At 44.4% G+C, this 15188-nt stretch overlaps 1 pseudogene; it reads left to right on the top strand.

The window, feature by feature from the left end:
* Nucleotides 1–5072: 5072 nt before the first annotated feature.
* Nucleotides 5073–11544, top strand: LOC119744369 (annotated as a pseudogene).
* Nucleotides 11545–15188: the final 3644 nt, after the last annotated feature.

Here is a 15188-nt window from a genome sequence, read left to right as displayed (position 1 = left end):
TGCATGGGCGCTGATTGGTTAGAACAGCGCAACTCGGCTGCAAGACAACTCACCCCCAATGTCACCATCAACTACCATGATCCCGGTTGGATTTTGCCACGATCAATTACATCTTCCACATACCGTGAGTCATCCTCCTGCCTCGCCCCCCGGCCATTTCCATTCACCCATCCACCGTTACTTCTAGCAGCAAAATTGTATAGGTAAAAAATACCAATTTCGAGTCCCAACTATAAACAAATTGTTGACATGAAATCTACACATAATATTTTCAATAAAATGTTAGTTTTCAAAATATGATAATATGTCAATATCTAAACTTTTGAGAGAGGGATTATAACGATAGTATCATGTCAAACTTGTATTAATTCAAAGATGTAAGGCCTACTCATCGGCCATATCCACAGCCCCAATACCCGGCGATCCGGGGTGCAAGGGCCCCGCCTGCTTGGACAGTGATTCAACTTCTCTCACCCCAGCATTTGGTTTCTCTGAGTGGTCCATTAACATCAGTGTTCCCGGCTGCCTCTGGGGTCCATCTACAATCTGAAGCTGATTCTTCTCCTTGGAAAAACAAGAAGAAACGCCAAGTCGACAGATATGTCCACTGATAGCTCTGTCGGCTACAAACATCATAAATCCTCTCATAAGGATGAGGACTTGTCTGAAACCTTGTTAGCCTTCTCCAAAAAGACTATCGCGGGCTGATCAGGGCTCATTGCCCCCTTATCAGCCTCGGCCGCCTCCAAACCCTCGCATACCCCACACGATATCCCGTCGACCGGACTCTCCAGTCGTCGTGTCTGTATTCGGCCCGAGTTCCCTGGGCGCTTCTATGGACTTGCCGTATGAACTTCCGCCAGGAACCCAGAGGTTGCCTCTTTCAGTTGCCTCATGAGGTCGAACAAGAAGAGGACACGACTATGCAAGCCTCCATGACCACGCTTTATCGCCTGGTAAAACCATAACAACCATAACAACGTCTAGCCCCGAGCCAGATCGTTCAAACGACTAACGGCCCTGACTCACTATTCAAACCTGATCCCATCCCAGCGGTTTCCTTCGATCATTTTTTTTCTCAACGGATCCAGTCTGTGTCTGTGTCGTCCTACTGGGCCGCCCGAGTTTGTACTCCTTCCTGGCAGACGAGACGACCCAGTACCTTACCACGCCTACTGTTGCTGACGACGTGCGTGATAAACTTGCCTCGGCCTCTGGTCATTGGGCTTCGACTACGTCCTTATTACCGGATGCTGCCCAGAACTGCAATGAGAAGGCGCTTCAAAACATTGACAACGCCACTTGTTTGGGTATAACCCATACAGCATTTTCGCTCCTACTGTCTGAATACTTAATACTCCAGGGGTGTCAAACCGATTCCACCATCCCAGCTGACATGCTAGACTCTGCCTTTCACTGTCTGGGCAACTCACTTCAGGCAGTTCTCAGTGAACTGCGCACCTTAAGACGCGTTGACTTACCCACCTTAAGCTCGAGAAAAGAGGAAGTATGGCGGGTGGGCTCGAGAAAAGAGAAAGTATGGCGGGTGGGCTCGAGAAAAGAGGAAGTATGGCGGGGTGGGCTCGGGGGGCCGAGAAAAGAGAAGTATGGCGGGTGGGCTCGAGAAAAAGAGGAAGTATGGCGGGTGGGCTCGAGAAAAGAGAAAGTATGGCGGGTGGGCTCGAGAGAAAGAGAAAGTATGGCGGGTGGGCTCGAGAAAAGAGAAAGTATGGCGGGGGGCTCGAGAAAAGAGAAAGTATGCGGGGGTGGCCGTAAGGTACTGTGGGTAATAAATCTTAGCGTATAGCGCTATCTAGGGAATAATGCAATATGTAGTTCTACTCTACTGGTAAGTATTCGCCAGTAGAATCGGCCAACACCTTGGTGAGGGAGGGGGGATATTTTGCCTTGTCCTTTGTAACGTCAGTTACTGGTAAAAAAGTTTATTCCATCGGCCCTTTTTGTAGTTCTTTTTTTGTAGTTCAGATACTTGTTTCCAAGCAATCTTCTATCGTTTCGGTTTTGCGGTAACACCATGTGGTAATAACTACTGCTTAGAAGATATTAGTTCTGAGAAGAACTTGTCCTGCTTATTATCAACTTGCTAAGTAGTTTTTTGTTCTGTTTAGAACAGTCCTGCTGTAAGTTTTTAAAGAACTTGTCTTCTGTGAGAAAAGGTCACCCTTAATGCCTTGACTTTAAAAAAAGAATAGCACAGAGTTGACAGAAGACCCCTCTAAATGTAACAACTGTTACCACGGAATTGCCCCTAATAAACAACAGCTACTGTACGTATGTTTCACTGTACCATGTTACACTTAAATCATTGGGCTTCTGTGGTCAACCATACTTTTTCTACTTTTTTCTTGAAATTCCTACTATTTGCTATTTTTCCCTACTTTTTTGTCCCACAACTCCGAAAAATGAAATCTCATTCAATATTTTTCATAACAGTGTTACACACTGTCATATGTAAATCACACAATAAAGTAGGTTTTGGGCGGTTCTAATCTTTCTGGAGCCGGTTGGTTCCGGTCTCAAAAAAGAACCGGTTCTGAGTAAGAATCGGCTCCCAAAAATTCAATGAAAAACAGAAGCTCTTGAGATAACATGTAAAGAATAACGGTGTCAACTTGTGAGGTCCGTGTTCTGTGGATTTCGATGTGGAATACATGAATATTCCACTACGTATTTGGTTTCTAATCATGAATTTTTTTTCCTGTGAAACTATTTTTGAAAGCAAGCTTAGGGTTTATTACTTTATTCTCTGTTCCTTGCCTATGATTTTATTTATCGCGACGACTGCAATGCCGCCGAGAATACAATGATTCACTTCACAAATCACATACACGTACACTGGTACCCTGCTTTCAGTGTACATTGCACAACTACATGTACTGTAGTGTGGAATCGGTCGAGTGCTGGAATCGGCTCTGATGGACCCGGGTAAAAAATACCCGGCTCCGAAATGAACAAGTCATGGATCGGACGGTACGGACTCCGGATCTCACAGGCTTAAGGTGCATGAACAATGAACATGAGTATTATTATCTTGCAGCCCACGTGTTTAGTGCGTAACTGCAGCGACATTTCATTTTTAACCATGTGCAAAAGGCACCGATCAACCAAAGCGAAGGATTAATTCATTTTCATGCAACGGTATACGTGACTCGATTGGAGCCGACTACTTTGTACATAATAGGCCTATACATGCACGCGTTACCCAGGTACGGGTCCGCAGAGCCGATTCCCGCGGCACTCAGAGCCCGGTCAATCAGAGTCGATTCCAGAGCATAAACTGGGATTCCTGTGAAAATCAGACTCCTTGTTCGTTTTATTGGTTGGTTAAACCTCTCACGTGATCGGTCCTTTCCCTAATTATCTATGCATGACATGTGCATTCCCTCATCTGAGTCCGTATTTAAAAACACTTCACTGCTTGTCCAAGTAACCCAAATGGTCTGGCCACGCCCCATGCACGTTTATTATCCATCGTACAGGGCCAGTATGGGTTCAATGCTCTATATGCACGCCTCGTGGCCGACTGCAAACTAAACTAAAAGGGCTATGTTGAGCTGTTTATCTCCGACTCGTGAAATATTGTTTTGACTAGCCGGCCAGAGTGAATGTCCCGGGCCTCCGCGATTGATTTTCTGTGGAGCCGATTCTCGTCTTTGGATTTTGTGCACAGAAAATAGGTAATTTAATCTGGAAACCGATTCTTTAGGGCCCGGAACCGACAATAGCGGGTACCGGGTTCTTGAAAATATTTGACTCGCGGTTCTGGTTCCCATATTGGAACGGTTAGAAACTGGGGAACCGCCGGAACCGCGGCAAGCCTACAATAAAGGGCTTTGGCACAGGAACTCTGCAACTGTACATTGTACTTCCAAGAGCTTAGATTAGGATGGAATACAAGTGTTGTGAGTACAGAACTGCCTGCTAAATGAGGCATATGATGTGTGGACGTATCAATGAAAACTAGTACTACCCTGAAAACCCTCAAAAGTCCTGATTGTTCTCTGAATAAAGTTCTACTTTTTTTTCTTTTCTTTTATGGAAATTTTGATCCTACTGTTCCTTTACTTCTTCACCTGGGTCTGCTTTGAAAGCCTGTAACAGTTGCTCGATATCAGTATCAATTTTAAAAAGAATCACCAATTGGATGGGGTAGTGGTCATATAACAACATTTTTCAATCAAGGTGTCACATGTTGTCTTTTTCCAGATTGGTTACTGTGGTCCTAACCATGAGGAAGTCGATGTCTTTCATCTGTATTTCTCTGTTCGGTGCAAGTCTTCCTTGGCGAATGTTGAATCTCGATGGATTCCAGAGATCCGCCATGCCATGCCTGACATTCCAATCCTTCTAGTTGCAACCAAGATAGGCAAGTGCACCGCAAAAAAAAACAGCTTACATTTAGGCTTTTGTAAGGTTTACATGCAAGGCACAAATCAGCTAAGAACGTGATACTAACCAGTAAAATGACATTGATAACAATAAGGTAATAAATGTGTGCTTGGCGGGGTTTCAACACACTCGTTTAAGAAGTTGGAGTCTGGATGGATACTGATAATTAATCGAGCCAAAAATACCTTTTCTGTAAAAAATAAATCAACTTTTCGGTCCAAAAGTCAAAACAAATGCTATTTTTAAAACACAAATCCCCTCTGGCTATGCAATGGTGAGGACTTCTCGTAAACAACTCCTCGTATGGGAGATTGGCGCGCCTGTTGCGCTGGCTGCATGATGATGAGGCGCAAAAGGTAGTTCAAGCAACTGTGCTGGTGTAGTGTGAATTTAGGACTTTGAAATACTGACTCACTGGTACATGCCTGCGTGAGGCTGGACCAAGTCCACCAAAATCCATCACTGACCCTGCTTCACATAATGCTTCAGGACCATTCCTTCAAGACCTTCAGGGTGGCATGGGTGGCATGTGTAAGTTGGTGAGAAATTTTGCCATAATCGTTTTCACAAGCAAGCAAAGCATTTTGTTGAAGTTTTTATTTTGTTATTTTTTGTTCTACAGATTATCCTTGGAGTGCCATCGGAGACGCATTGTCTCTCATATGATGAAGGCTTGAAGGTGGCCAAGAAACACAACGTGGGATACACTGAGATGACAGGGTTGCTGAACATGAACCTAAAGGATTGCTTTGAGAAGGCAGTGAGTACTCTGAATCCTTGAAGATGAAATTAAAAAAAAATCGGTTGAAATCCATACATAGTACAGTTTCTTGGCATTTTGGTGTATTTAGCTTGGTGTGCTGAGAATATTAATGCAGATCACACTTTACTTATTTTCCCCTTGTTTAAGAACAAAGACTGCATACTGCATATTTAATAATAATAATAATTTCAGGGGCTAATCATCCTGACTCGCAGCTGGGAAAGCTGAATTGTGAAGGACGCAGCTAAAACGTGGTCAAGCTGAAGGCATGTAAAGCCTTGGGCTGCCGCCACACAACCACTGAGCACAGCTAGAGATCGAAAGCGATTATTTTTGCAGCGGGAGGGAATCGGGAGAATATGGAGAATCAAAGCCCCACTCTACTCACATATGACCCGAGCCGGGAATCGAAACCCGGGCCACAGTGGTGATGAGAGGGAGAGCACTTTATCACCCAGCCATCCATGCCACCCACAATGGATTGTGGAGGAACAATGCATTTCGTTTACAGTACATCATAGGAATACTACTAGGGTTTTAGAGTCCAGATTGTCGTTTTCCATTCAGTGATGAGGAATTCCTTCTCCTTGACAGGTTTACATCGCTGATGAGGTAAGCAAGCCACAGAAGAAGAAAGGTTTTGGGAGAAGGAAGCAGAAAGCCCGCCCGCCTGAGCAACTCCCACCTGAGAAACCCCCACTAGGTGAGAACAGCAAGTACCATAAGAAGAGTTGTTAGCAATGTCAACTGTTGACCTCCATTCAGCATTGCCTGAACTTTTGCTGTGGGCCTGTACAAATTCACCCTTGGTCCATTTCATTGGTGACATAGCATTTTGCTATTGTTGGTAAAAAAAAAATCTTGAGCGCGCATAGAATACTTTTCGACATATGTCCTTCACTTGTTTTCAAAAATGTGATCTGTTAATTTTTATGTTTTGTTTTGGATATCAGATAAAAGCTGAGAGTTTTTTTCTTTCAAATACTGGAAAATCATGAAAACAGTGCATCAGAAAAAATACACGAATCGGAAATAAACAAGAAATTAAAGGGAGCAGATGGTGTAGGGTCAAACTTTTTAAAGCGATTTTGGAATTCTGGAACCTGGATTACATAAAAGAACATCTTTTATGTATAACTCTGGTTACTTGTCGTCCGATACCCTCTGAAATGCTCCCTGCTGTGCTTGTCATATTTCATGATTAAATACATTTCTTTGTGTATATACGTCTTATCATCTCAAGATGAAGCCCCGCGGATTGAAATCCAGACATCAACAATTGCAGGAGACTTAGGCAAGGCGTTGGAGCAGCCATCTTACTCTGACGTCACTTTCATCGTTGAAGGGAAGAGCATCTTGGCTCACAAAGTGATGCTGTGTAGTGCATCCAACTTCTTCTGCGTTGTCTTTGGCCTGAAACCGCCAGACCAGGTTTGCTGTGTTTCATCTCTGAACCCTTTTTTGTTAGAAACCTTTCTTGAATCCTCCAAAATCTACCTCTGTATATGAACACAAATGCTGCCATAATACCCCCCCCCCCATTTGATTATAACAGATCTGGATGATTTCAAAATAAGGCCGAATTCAGACCAAATATTTGCCTACAGTTCCAATGACTACAGTTCAAATATTGCATAACAAATTTCAAATTTACAAGACCACCATGTACATTTCTGTAAAAACTCAAACGAATATGGGCTCCAATGCAGGAAGAAGAGAGAGCGCTTTTTTACCACTTTTGAGAGCCCCATGGATGGGACAAACTGCCTTCAGTTACTGGTTAGAGCGCGTCTCACGTGAAGTTGACACGACTTATTTCATTCTGAATGTGTGCACAATATATAGCGTCTTCGCATGAGTGTTAGGCGTCCAAATGTCTCGCCCAGTGGTCTCCACCCGACTCTCCCTGTCTTGCCATTGATGGGGTACTTGTTTTACATAGCCCATACAAATGTTTTATAGCTCACAAAATGAAGGTTATGTTTTATATTTTTGAATAGTATGTCGTTTGTTGCCTTTCTTGTAAGGATACAGGAAGCAGCTCTAAAGTGTGGAATTTTACCTGGGAGGACATTAACGAGGGCAGGGCAAGATCACCGGTCTAGCTGGTATCCTTGATGTAGTGACCTCAGATGGTGGCTTGTGTGAGAAACCAAAGACCCAGGTTACAATCAGTGAAGACATCTCCTACAAGACCTTCCGCCATGTCTTGGAATTTCTCTACACAGGTAATGGCAAGACTCTTACTGTTAACTGTCTGTTGCATGTTTGCCACTTCATGAAATTGGGCCCAATTTGAGAACATCACAGATCGGAAACACCATGGGAATTGTTCCAAATGAAAACACTGTACGTTTCTTATTTGAACCTGCTGTTCCCCTACAGAACATTTTCAAACATTCTAAAGATTAAGAAGCTCCCTTACCAATTAGCATTTCTCCCCTCCTGTTTTTACACCCTCGCTGATATGAAGGTCTACCCAACATCCCAGAGGGAGCAAGTGCAGAGGACATAGTGGCTTTACAGATGGCATCCAGCACATTCTGTTTGCCCATGCTTGATAGTGTCATCAAGAACTTACAGACTGTAGCGGAGTTTCTGAATCCCAGCATCGGGACTTTCCTGAATGACCAGACAGGACAGAGAGCCAAGCAGTTGTTCCTCAACAGTCAGGAATTGTCCGATATCAGATTCAAAGTCGAAGGTACATTATCATGATTGTATGATTCCTTTCTTAGTCCCTTTCTCCCTTGCCATTTCCATGTCTTAAACAAACATGTAAAAGTTTACAAAGTAAAACTAATTGCCAGCCGGCAGAGGGGAGTGGTTGAGCCATGCAGTGTAGCCCCTTCTGGTCGGCCAGGGAGACTCGTTGCCGGGCGGCGCCAACTCAGTAGGGTTTTCTTAGATAAAGCAGCTTGTTGTGTTATGAGCTTAAAGAAGAGAGCCGGTTGAGTAAAAAGTGTGAGGAAATAAACGTCCCAGAGCCTTGAGAACCTGCGAATTGCGTCTGTGATTCCCCTGTCTCGTGTGTAAGGACCCAGGATTCGGTCGACGTTTTATTGGTGGCAGCCCTGGCACGTTTGACGAAGGAAAAACAGGTAAATCTTTTGAGTGTTTTTCACCATGAATACACCAGGTCGAGTCAGTCTGGTGTCCAACTCACCACACAGCGGGGACGCAGGCTGGATCAAGGTCTCGCAAACTGTAGGCCAACCTAGTGAGATGTCAAGCAAAACGTTCATCACGGTGGACGAATTAGAGTCCTTTTTCGCTCATAGTCAATGGAGTTTTTGCCCAGGAAAGGGGGGCGGGTTGCTGGGTCTCTGGGGTCTGAATCTCTCCTGGGGAAAAATGTGGAGGGTAATAAAGCGGGTATAGTAGGCCAGAGCGGGCGTCAGTCACATACCATGCATTGTCCGCACCGACACCACGCATGCGCAGTCCCCCCGGGAGCCCCCCCCCCCCCCCCCCCATGCTGTAGATGGCGGCGCAACAGACGTTTCGTTCCATTCGGAACGCTGCCAAGTCTCCCCTGCCGATGCGGTTGGTGCGGGGTTTCGTCTGGGGACATGCCACAATCTTCCCGCCAGTACACCTTATGCCAGGCCCCTTGGGGAACAGCACCGTGCCGTAGTCAGAGGTGCAATGGATGCTCCATTCCTTTCGGAACGCTGCTCAGTTGCGCCAATCAGTGAGACAGGTGCAGAGCTTTGACCCGAGACACCCCACGTATTTAACACCAACACAAGTGTCGGGCCAACGAGATGCTACCCCCTGATGTGAGAGGAAATGCAATGGGGGCCGCCTCCCTCACGAGGCGCCCCCAAGCTGAATTTGCCCATGCACCGGGGGCATGAAACCATCCGATTACACCCCAGTCTACGCACCCTGGAATACCGGGAGTCGATCTCCCTCGGCACGACCCTTGTTTGCAGTGCCTCAGTGTGGTAAGCCCCAGTCTCCCGTCAGAGTGGGTCAACACTGCATGGGTATTGATACATTCAAAGTTCTCAATGAAGGACCCTGAACCAGTCTAGGTCTCCCCCAACTCTCATTTCTGGCCGTTGAAGGGCTACTTGTGCACAAAGCCCATACTGCCCAGAACTAGTCAATACCTTTTTATATACCCAGCACGATATGTGGCAGAGGAGTACACCCCCCCCCCCCCCCCCCCCCTCCACATCCCTATACCATATACACACCCTAGACTATTATTACCTAGCACACCCCCAGATATCTCAAAAGAATTCCTGAGATTCTGGTTCCCTCTGTCGCATATATTGCTACGTATACCTTTTTAATATAATGTTAATCAAGTACTAATTTACATGTATGTGTTTGTATCTTTCAAATTACGTGTGATGTCATTTTACCACAAGATACATGTATGACAACTTCACTCAAGGAAATGACTGGGGTTTTTGTCTTCACACAGACCAGACATTCTTTGCGCACAAGATATTGCTTACATCCCGCTGCGCGAAATAATGGCCCGAATGTTTAGCGGCGTCTTCACAGAAAGCAACAAAGAAGAGGTGATATTTTTTTGTGCTTCTTGAAAAAGATTAAGATTCCAATTAAGGGGGAAGCCCTGGAATATCACTTTAGCCCTTATTTTATTTTTTCTTTCTTACATTAGCAACAGTTCCTAAAGTAAGGCTGCATGTAAAATTCCCTTGACAAATTATACAAAATTTCCCAACAATTTCCAGTTCACTTTGCACATTGTAACTTTAAATATTGTTTTCATAAATGAATAAGATGATGATACCTTTTTGCAGATAATAATGGCTGTGTTTGTTAAAAATTTAGGGGAAAAAATCGAAAGTGAACGTAATGCATTGTTATTATATGTAGATCAGAATAGAAGACGTGAGTCCGGAGTGTTTTCCTAGCCCTCTTGGAGTACCTGTATACTGACCCACGCCCCTATAGAGGAGGGAGATGCCGTGGGCATCATGGTAGCTGCCGATCGGTACGGCCAAGAACGACTGAAGAATCTCTGTGAGTTTACATCACCAAGGGTGTGGATGTAGCTGTGGCAAACAGCATAGAGGAGGCACATGTGGATGTCATTGGACTGCTGCACACAGCTCAGGTATGTGGTCTGTCCTGCTAAACAATTATTTGAACTGTCTGATATATCATCACTCTGATTGTTTTGTAGCAGTGTTGGAGGTCTCAAGGCCGGCCTTAGCCTTAAGTCAAGGCACGCGTGTCTACCTGGACGCGTGGTGCCCCAGAGTCTGGCACAAAAAAGACCAGTCGAGTGGCGAAGCCACGAGCGCCTTTACCTTCTCGTTGGAGCTAATCATTATTCATTTTTTTAAGTAAAATGAATCATGCATGCATGCATGCCGATATATATGAACCAATCACCACCAACAAGCCATATTTGAGGTGATGACATGCACGCTTGCCCTCGAGCGCGCATGCCACACGCATTCTAAAAACGCGCACACATTTACAACATGTCATGCATTATGCATGAAAATTTGTCTACCAAATCGGTAGACAAATGTAAAGAAAAACATAAGCGCTCTCCATGAGATGGTAAAGGCCCTCGCGACCTCGCCGCTCATGCTAGTCTTTTTACGTGCCAGCATCCTGGGTGTGTCGCGTGTCCGGATAAGCGCGTGGGACTTGACTAAAGGAGAGGCGGGCCTTGGCCTCGAGGCCAATTTTCATGGCCTCGGCCTTGCCTCTGAGGCAAGGCCCCGGAGCCTTACGGACTCGATGAATTCGGTCGAGGCTGGCTCGAGGCAGCGCACTTTGACCAATTTTCCTATTTTCCAATGTGTTTTTCTATTTCAATAATTTTTACCGTGTCAAACTTTCGAGAAGCTACCACAGTGGGTTCCATGAAACGAAGTAAATTTTAAATGGAACTTGACAAAATATTGTTGAATTTTTCTGGGAATTAAAGCCCAGTAGAAGACATAAGCCAATCGATGAAATGCAAAAAGGACTTTCATTTTCATGAATGAAACAAAATACAAAACAACTTGATTTTAAGTGGAAAGATGGTAAAGTATCTCTATTTACTTTACAAGTTCTGTTGTGTTACAAATAACACACTGAGGTTATCATGGTTCATTGTTTGACAGATGCACAATGCAACCCAGCTGGCCACATGGTGCCTTCATTTCATCTCAAGTAACTTCATGGCCTTCAAGCAGCGGGCGGAGTTTAAGACGCTGGAGGGGGAGAACCTGAAGTATGTCAGCAAGAACCGCTGGCCTCCCATCAGCTACCTGGAAGAACTGGAGAAATACAACGCCAATTGCGGGCAGAAGGAAGAGAAGAGTTAAACAGTTCAGGAGAAAAAAGATCTATGCAAAACCTGTTTTGGTGCTATTTTGGCAATTTATTTTATTATGCCCCGCGGCGAAGCCGAAGGGGCATACTGTTTCCGCCTTGTCCTTCCGTGGGTGGGTGGGGTGGATGGGTGGGTGTGTTCCTGCATGGCATTACGCCCGAGGACAGACAACAAAAGGAGCACAAAGGGGCCATTGATCCTCGAAGGAAGGTGCCTATTGTCCTCGAACGCAGGTTTGTGTGCTTAGTCTATGGAGAGTGTTATATTACAGGGACAAAGGAAAACACAAAGCCAATCCTCGGAAGCATAGCAAACAAGTCAGGTGTGTTTACAAACACAAATGCCCCGCAACCGTGACAGTTCCCATGACATAACACCACTCTTTTAACATCAACTTACATGTACCTTGGTCACATGGAACATTCATTGACAGCATTAGTGTCTTCTGTAGGTTTTATATGAATTAATCCCTAATCCCTATAATCTCAGAATAAATACATGATTTCTATTGTTTTAGCCACTGTGAACTTGACCATTGACCTTTTGGCCCCAAATGCAATAGGCTTCTTAGGATTGCCAAGAGAAATCCACAAACCAAATTTGAAGTTCACATGTAAAGTATTTCTCAAGTTATCACGCTGACAAGATTTCTATTGTTTTAGCCACTGTGAACTTGACCTTTGGCCTTTTGGCCCCAAATGCAAAAGGCTTCTTAGGATTGCCAAAAACAATCCACAAACCAAATTTGAAGTTCACATGTAAAGTATTTCTCAAGTTATCGCGCTGACAAGATTTCTATTGTTTTAGCCACTGTGAACTTGACCTTTGGCCTTTTGGCCCAAATGCAAAAGGCTTCTTAGGATTGCCAAAAACAATCCACAAACCAAATTTGAAGTTCACATGTAAAGTATTTCTCAAGTTATCGCGCTGACAAGATTTCTATTGTTTTAGCCACTGTGAACTTGACCTTTGGCCTTTTGGCCCCAAATGCAAAAGGCTTCTTAGGATTACCAAGAACAATCCACAAACCAAATTTGAAGTTCACATGTTAAGTATTTCTCAAGTTATCGCGCTGACAAGATTTATCCGGACACACACACACACACACCCACCCACCCACCCACCCACCCCCCACCCACCCACCCACCCCCCACCCACCCACCCACCCACCCACCCACCCACCCACCCACCCCCCCACACACCCCCCACCCACCCACCCACCACCCACCCACCCACCCACCCACCCACCCACCCACCCACGGACGGAAGGACAAGGCGGAAACAGTATGCCCCTTCGGCTTCGCCGCGGGGCATAAAAACGACTGTGTGTGGGTGTGTGTGTCCGGACAAATCTTGTCAGCGCGATAACTTGAGAAATACTTTACATATGAACTTCAAATTTGGTTTGTGGATTGTCCTTGGTAATCCTAAGAAGCCTTTTGCATTTGGGGCCGAAAGGTCAAGGGTCAAGGTCACAGTGGCTGAAACAATAGAAATTTTTGTCAGCACGATAACTTGAGAAATACTTTACATATGAACTTGAAATTTGGTTTGTGGATTGTCCTTGGCAATTCTAAGAAGCCTTTTGCATTTGGGGCCAAAAGGTCAAGGGTCAAGGTCACAGTTGCTGAAACAATAGAAATTTTGTCAGCGCGATAACTTGAGAAATACTTTACATATGAACTTCAAATTTGGTTTGTGGATTGTCCTTGGTAATCCTAAGAAGCCTTTTGCATTTGGGGCCGAAAGGTCAAGGGTCAAGGTCACAGTGGCTGAAACAATAGAAATGTTGTCAGCGCGATAACTTGAGAAATACTTTACATATGAACTTCAAATTTGGTTTGTGGATTGTCCTTGGCAATTCTAAGAAGCCTTTTGCATTTGGGGCCAAAAGGTCAAGGGTCAAGGTCACAGTGGCTGAAACGATAGAAATTTTGTCAGCGCGATAACTTGAGAATACTTTACATATGAATTTCAAATTTGGTTTGTGGATTGTCCTTGGCAATCCTAAGAAGCCTATCGCATTGGGGGTCAAAAGGTCAAGGGTCAAGGTCACAGTGGCTAAAACAATAGAAATCTTGTATTTATTCTTAGATCATAGGGATTAGGGATTAATTCATATAAAACCTACAGAAGACACTAATGCTGTCAATGAACGTTCCATTTGACCAAGGTACATGTAAGTTGATGTTAGAGTGGTGTTATGTCATGGAAACAGTCACGGTTGCGGGGCATTTGTGGTTTGTAAACACACCTGACTTGTTTTTTTATTGAATGGGGGCGCTGTTACAATTAGCCACTTTCGGGAACAAGCAATTTGTGAGCCCAGAATATGCAGCTGACAGGACACCTGAGCTAGGTCTTGGTTCACCTTTACTTTGCAGGAGTACCTGCATTGTACTCTCATTGTCAACAGGGGCGGATCCAGGAATTTTCGCGGGGGGGGGGGGGGGGGGGGTGGGGGGGGGGGGGGGGGGGGGGGGTTTTCATCAGCAAAAAACCTGAAAATGTACACAGGTTTTTTTCCGGACACTTGGCCTCGGTAAAATACTGGGGGTGGGGGGGGGGGGGGGGCCTGGTACCATATTTCAATAGGGGGCGCTGTTCAAATTCGACAATTATTAGCACTAGATTACAGAATGGTCTACCGTATTTAGAACAGACAGACATTATACCAGTATAAATTTTTGTTGGGTGTCACAGGGGGGGCGGGGAGGGTTCAACTTATTTTTTAGGAATTTGTGTGGAATTTTTTTTTTTTTGACGGAGCAAATTTTTGTGACAGTATTTAATTTATTTGGTTTGCTCTTTTGGGAACATTAAAATTTGGTATTTTATGGGAAACTTAGGGGGTCGTTTTTGGTCAATTTTCCAGGTACAGACCGACTGATCGACCAACCGACCAACCACAAAGTGACAAGTAGATGAATTGCTCCTCCCAGAACTTAAAAGAGGTTGTAAATTTTTAAAGATAAGAGCTTCGTGCAGGGCACATATATTTATGTAAATCATTGGCAGTTATATTACATTTGCTTGCTATCCCTGGCGTCATTAGGGTTAAACTTTGGGGGCACCAGGGGTGGCGCAAATGTTTCGAAAGGATAGTGAATATATATATATATATATATAGATATACTTTATATTTTATATACCTTTGTTTAATTCAGAATTTGAAATGGGGGGGGGGGGGGGAAGGGCCATGGGGAAATTGGGGGGGGGGGGGCAGGAGACATCTGGGGAAAGTTGTCTAAATTATGGAGTAAGTGAATACGTCACACGCACAAAAAATGTGTGTGTGAAAGACATTGGCGCATGATTCAGCCTGTGAACCAACACGTGCGCGTACTCCATTCATTTGCACTACACTTTCTGGTTCTCAATGATGTCACACTTCGGTACTCCATTTAAACTAACATTTTATCATTAATTTCTGTATTTTAGTCATTTAAATAAACAAGTAAATTAATTGTTGTACTGGAAGTATGTTGTTAATTTGTTATTACTTTGCCGTGCAAAACATTTTTTTAAAATTCTTTCAAGTGACAAAAAATGTAATAATCACTGTTCTATAGAGAAGATAGAGAAGTGTGCATGTTAAATACTAGCGCAGTGTTCAGCAAGTTGCAGCGCTCCAATCAACGATTGCCTGCAAAAACTCCCAGCTGTGTAAAGTTTTTACAACTACTTTCCAGT

This window comes from Patiria miniata, unplaced genomic scaffold, assembly GCF_015706575.1.
Source record: "Patiria miniata isolate m_02_andy unplaced genomic scaffold, ASM1570657v1 HiC_scaffold_12, whole genome shotgun sequence".
Taxonomy (NCBI): Eukaryota; Metazoa; Echinodermata; class Asteroidea; order Valvatida; family Asterinidae; genus Patiria; species Patiria miniata.
This window is presented reverse-complemented; position numbering and strand designations above follow the sequence as displayed.